This window comes from Saccostrea cucullata, unplaced genomic scaffold (genome assembly GCF_032062105.1).
Source record: "Saccostrea cucullata isolate Sc308-1 unplaced genomic scaffold, CSIRO_AGI_Scuc_v1 ctg324, whole genome shotgun sequence".
Taxonomy (NCBI): Eukaryota; Metazoa; Mollusca; class Bivalvia; order Ostreida; family Ostreidae; genus Saccostrea; species Saccostrea cuccullata.
This window is the reverse complement of record NW_026923820.1, coordinates 20057-26561: the sequence shown is the minus strand read 5'-3', so window position 1 is coordinate 26561 and position 6505 is coordinate 20057. Positions and strand designations below refer to the sequence as shown.

The 6505-nt window shown below is 31.1% G+C and overlaps 1 long non-coding RNA gene across 2 annotated transcripts; it reads left to right on the top strand.

The window, feature by feature from the left end:
• Nucleotides 1-243: 243 nt before the first annotated feature.
• Nucleotides 244-1419, top strand: LOC134264975 (uncharacterized). Of its 2 annotated transcripts, none has more exons than XR_009991663.1 (2): nucleotides 244-675; nucleotides 1209-1419. It is a non-coding gene; the product is annotated as an uncharacterized LOC134264975 (long non-coding RNA). The 2 variants fall into 2 exon arrangements; XR_009991664.1 differs by having other exon boundaries at nucleotides 244-720.
• The last annotated feature ends 5086 nt before the right edge of the window (nucleotides 1420-6505 follow it).

Here is a 6505-nt window from a genome sequence, read left to right as displayed (position 1 = left end):
TACATATAGAACGACAACCAAAAGAATGGAATGCAAAACAACAATGTGCCTTATAATTTTTAAAGACTATTTGATATAAAGGCACAGTATATGATATCACATATATTAAGTTCCATACTAGAACAAAATTTAGTATGCATATAGCATACCTAGACAATCATAATATATGACAGAATTTAATTCTCCTTGCACTCATATGTGAATCAGATGCCTTTATGACTGTCAAATTAAAGGGAGATTGCAGTTTATGTAAATTTTCAAACTCTAACATTTTCAGTGAAAGTATTTTTACTTATTTACGATAAAAATTGAAATAAAATTTCTTCCCTTTTTATTTACAGAAATAGTCACACATTCACATGTTTGTGACACTCTTTGGGAATCCAACTCAAATGTTTCTTGAATTATTTGGGAATTGTTCATGAAAGTTAGTTTTAGTTATCATGCAGTAACTGATTGATTCTTTGTGAACAATTCATGTATTGAATTCTAAATTTCTAATTTTTTTAAATGTGAATTTTACTTACTTGGCTCTGGGAAAGGTTTCTTGAAATCATCAGTCGTAGAGTCCTTCCATTCACACAGTCTCTCCAGAGCTGGTCTGGATCCCATGACGATGTGCTCGCTCATTCCCTTCAACATCTTGTGAGCCATGGCTATGCCATACTGGACTCGGTTTGTGTTGATAGACTCCAGGTCTGACATAGATCTGGCTATGTTGTAAGCCCTACTGAAATACTCTGTGGCCTCATCATGTAGCGACCCTGAAATCTATAGAATTAAACACTATATATATACTGTTAAGAGTGATCATGGTTTAAATTTTGTAAAAACATTAGTGAGTTACTTATAAAGTTAGTAGGGATGTCAATTTTATACGGACAGCTTACTCAAATAGTCAGATGCTTTAGTCGAATGATAGTCAAATATTCGTTTGATTTTAATTAAATTTTCATATCATTATTGCTTCTATTACTGAGTCAAATTTACAATCATTGTTTGGAATATGCATTTGCAATTTATAAAAATATTTTTTGAGAGCAAGAAAGTCTATACTTTTTCTAGTACATCTATATATACCCATAGACAGTAATTTGCTGGAATGCATATTTTTGTAGCACTGAACATTTGGTTTAAAATCATGTTGGGGAATTTGAAAAATTAAATTTTTGTTTAGAAAGGTTTTATAAATTCTAACATTTTTTCAGATCCTAAGATTGTCACTGCCCTGCAGCAGATGCTGGGGATGGGTTTCCATAACGAGGGAGGCTGGTTACAGCGCCTCCTGGAGGAGAAAGAGGGCAACATCAGCCAAGTGTTGGATGCCATCCAGAACAGGGCAAAGGTCACCCCTGATGGAAGCTACATGGCTTGAAAAATGAAATAAATGGAAGAAAAGACAGAACATTTCACAGAAAATTTTACATTTAATTGAAGTGTGTAGTTATCAAAAATTTAAGTAGGTGGTCTTAACAATATGTTGTTTTATAAACTTTGTGTGTTAATTAATGTATTTTTTTTCTGCCAGATTAATATATGAAACACTTCAGTGACCAATTTTTGATAGCAAAATTGTCCATTCTATGTTAAAGATTCTTTTCTTTTTCAATGGATGAATTGTGAACTTTAGAAATGCAACTGTTGCTTAAAAAATATGAAATTTATGGTAAAGCAATATTTTTTATCAGGTAAAGAAAGTAATTAGTTAATATCATTTAATAATTTTGAACTTTTTTCGTAAGTGTTGAAATCAAGTGGTGAATCATCTTTGAACACATATTATACATTGTACAATGTAATTTATTTGAACTTTTTGAAATAAATATTTCCTCAGTCCTAATTAGCATTCTCTTTTTTTTCTATCAAAATTGAAGAGGACCTGCATTGTTGCAAAAAAAAAAAAACCCAAAAAACTTGTCACTAAATCCAGGTGGGTCTGGCATGATATCGAATTAAAGTTGTGATATATGGGGTATATATATAATTTGGAAAATGTTTTGTTAGGCCAAATTGAATTGATATGGCCAGATCATCACAAAACCATGGACAAAATTCATCTCCCAATCTGGTCATAGTTGAATTAATAGAGAATACTTTTGCAGCTCATTAAAATACTGACCAATGCAGGTAAAGCACAGTCGGAATTGAACCTTGATGAGACCCTCCAATACCTAATCACATTAACTGATTAAAAAGCATACCGGGGTATCTTGTTTACTGTTGATTAATTGTTGATTTCAATTGTGATGGAAACAAATTTTGTCTTTGACTAAATATGCTAACATTATAGGGCTTGGTTCAAGATTCAAAGCATATTGAAGGCAAATCTGATACAGCTAATGTACATAAACATCTCTCTCTAGGAACCACCCATGCAAATTTTGTTGATATGAGAAAATGACTTCACAACTAAGATTTCTTTAAAAAAAAAAAAAAAAGATTTAGTAGCATTAATAAAGCTTTATTTTTTTAAATCCCAAAACAAGTTATAAAATTTTAAAATTTAATTCAGCATGAAATACATTAGTCATGTGTGAGATAAAAATGTACAAAAATAGACAGATTTTACATTGTATGTATTAATAATCAAATTTTAAAATTTAAATTTACTATAAAATATACATAAGGGTTTTTTTATCTAAGAGATAAAAATGTACAAAAATAGAAAGTTAAAAAAATAAATTAACTAAACAAATATTACATAGAATGTAAAAGTCAGTTTGACCCTGCATGATTGTAGGATTCATTATGCAATTTTTAAATATGTTCCTGTGAAAAAGCTTTGTTATCCAACTATGGGTGTACTCAATTATTACAAAATTTTCAAATTGTGAGAACAATAATATGCAAATGGATATGGTTATAATCAAGAGATCTTACATTGATTTCAGCACCATAAAAGCAAATTTTAACATAATTTTTTGGCAAGTCGTACTTCTTGCAAAATTATGCAATTATTGCCATTCCTTCCTCACATATAATAAGGAATTATTTTTTTCAAATCTGCTCATTTTAGGTTCACTGTGATAAGAAAGATAACTCTCCCTTGTATCAAAGACTATTAATCTCTCCTTTAACAGAAAATGTCAAAAAGCACAATTTCAGCCAAATTTTGCTCTCTATTTTAAAATTTAATTTCGATTTCTTTTAGAAAATCATTATGATCATTAAGACAGAATTTTATGCGAGTGAGATCATGAACCTTCATAGCAAAAGCACGTTTTTAAAATTAAAATTTAAAAATCATTGCAAAATTTGCAATTAATGAATGATATTAGTTGGGTTTTTTTTGTTTTTGTTTTGTTTTGTGTTTTTTTTTTTGTTTGTTCTTTTTTACAAGTAAATACATGTTCAACCTACTTGTTATTCAAGTTAGGGTTCATTGTGAAGTTGTATAGACTGGTTCTCTACCCTTGATTCCAGTCGAATTACAAGCTTGCGCCCCTTGACCAATGTCAGGGTACCAGTCTAACAGTTGTATAACAACAAACATTAAATATTTTACACTGTATTTTTGTTGTTGTTGTTTTGGGGTTTGTTTTGTTTGTTGTTGTGTTTTTTGTTTTTTTGTTTTTTATGTAAATTAAACTTAATTAATACATAAATTATACTAGTACAAAATCATCCATATCAGTTATATATACTCTCATATTTGGAACTGGTCTATAAAAAAAAAAACATCATACAAGCAAACTAACCAAGGTTAAATAACTGTGTCTCATACTTCTTTTCAATTAGAAGTTAAGTAGAAAAAAATGAAAATAATGACAACATATTATATACCTCTTTGGATTATCATCAGCAGTTCAATACATTGTAAACATCTAAAAAATATGGCACTTTAAATTATGGATGCAATATATGAAATAATACTGCTAAATTACAGCCTGTCTTTCTGGTACTGTAACACAATACCTGGTACATATATATTCAGTATATGAACCTGTATTTCAAAGAGCATCCTTATAGCTAAAAAGGTTATATCAAACTCTGGGATTATTTCTTAATTGTAGCAGATGGTCAAATAACATTTTTATATTTATACACACTCATGTGTAACATTAAACAAAATCAAGCAATTAGAGGATTTCAGCTGAATTTTTCTAAAAAGAAAAAAAAAAATACAGTAAAACACGCTTATAGCTAACAATGCTTGTAGTGACTTGATGCTTTTGCAAAGTGATTTTCATTCCTTAGCTTGTGGATTTTAAATACATGAAGCTAACGAACATTAAAATAGATTTATGATTTAAAAAAAAAAAGCAAAATCGGCAACTCAACTTCTGTAAGCCTGTTTTAATGTATATATACCCTGTACATTAAATGTAAAGTAACAGCAATGTACCCTTATATACATATGTATGTAATAAAGTACTAATGCATGGAATGGATATAAGTACAAAGTGAGCTACACAATAATGAAGATATAAATGACATGGCTGAAACCAGTCTTAATCTGAATTTTGCAGGCACAACACAACAGATCCAACTTGACACTTGATGTTCATCAGCTTGAGATTCAATGGAAAGATCACATTCTTAACTATAACAGATTATTATTATAACTTCTTCCTGAAAGTGGCAACAATCGATACGTTTTAAAGGATCTTGGATTATTCAACTTGACACTGTTCCGTTCCTCTGTATAAATGACATGATATTTGCAGAGCTGCCTTGTTTGGAATGTATGGAAAGGCATGCATATGCTATGGAATAAAAAGGAAAGATAATCTTTCACATACTACTACATGTATGTTTCGACGGGTCTTAAACTGTCATCAATTTCGTTCATGGGCATATTTTCTTGCTTGTCTTCTGCTTCTTCATGAACTTCTATCACTACTGTTTCGACTCCTCTGTTGGGAAGAAAATTTGAGTGTTCTTCACCATGTTCTGTGTTACCCTCATTTGTTTCTTGAGGCATAAATCTATCATTATCAGTGTTGCGAGGCATTACATTATCTACATCTGCTTCAGGAACATCATCATTTTCTTTAGGTACAGGTACACATTTGAATTTACTGAAGCTAATGGGGTGATGATGCAAGATTTTACATCTAAAGGCAACCCCTAATAGAACAATGAAAACAAAAAGCACACTCGATGTTATTATGAATATTATCATGGTTATCCTATATTTTTCGTTCTTGGCATTTTGATCTTCAGCCTTTTTAATTCTCTGATTAAGTTGCTGAATTTCTTTCACATGGGAAATTTTGAGCAACTCAGTTTCCTTTTCTTGCTCTTCCAACTCTAGGCTGGTATTTTGCTGCTTTTCGTGCATTTCCCTTGAGGATTTAATCCCTCCACATCCTGTAAAACAGCGTCTAAATCTGTAGCTGTCTTTTGAATCATATTTGTATGGGCATGGGTTTGGGTGTTTTGTACAATCGCTGTATTTACATAGTGCATGGGTCTGTAAAGAGTTGGATCCCGTGTTGAACTCAGGACAGAAACTTATCATCTTTTTGTTTGGAGAGCAGACAAGAAGAGTCTCGTTCTCCACTCATTCACTGCTAACTGGGGTTCCAGGGGAATTGAGCAATTACTGATAGGACAAATTCCCAAAAAGCCATCCATGTCATCTGGAATGTATTCCATACGTTGAATTAGATATTCTTTGCAAGGTTCTAGCTCCAAAGGAGGACAACTGACTGTCGTCACAAAAAGAAAGATGAGTAACCTACAAGAAAAACAAAACATATAGATTTACTACAGGTATACTGAAACGTTAAATGCAAAGACCAAGTTTTTGTATATTACATGCATATACATGGGGGTAACCCCCCTCCCTTACCCTGTGGATTTGCAGATTGAATTATTAAATTTATATGTACTGAACTACTGAAGCAAATAAAAAATGCCAATATGGATAAAAATATTTGACTGTTTATGCATTAATTAAGAAATAAGGTATCATTTTAAAACATCTATCGGGCTATAAATACGGGTTGGTCACAAGATTAAATTTATGAATGAGATGAATTTAATCTCGTACCAACCCGTATTCATAGCTCGATAGATGTTTTAAAATGATACCTTATTACTTATATTTACATTTGTGACTTATTCATATTTTATATTTGCCTGATTGTGACTTTTAGTGTGTGAAATGCATTATTTTTCAAACTTAACGGCAAGTATGTAATCCACTGAACGTGCGTCGACCCTTTATGACGTCACTGATAAATTATGTCAAACGATTATCCACACACACTTTTATGACTTCTTGACCCCGTACCTGTATTTATACAGTTATAGATATGCATTCATTTCAGTAGTGTTATATAAAGGAAAACATTTGCAAATGTAAATATATGTGTATACATGTACCGTATATACTCCTTAATAAGTCAGTATTTTGGGAGTTAAATTTAAGTCCAAAAGTCTATGTCCGACATATAAGTGAGTCATAAAAAGTCTGATGTTTTTCTGGATGGCAAATCGTAGTATTCTATAAATATTTTCAACAGCTATGATCAATGAGCAAAGTATGGATATTGTA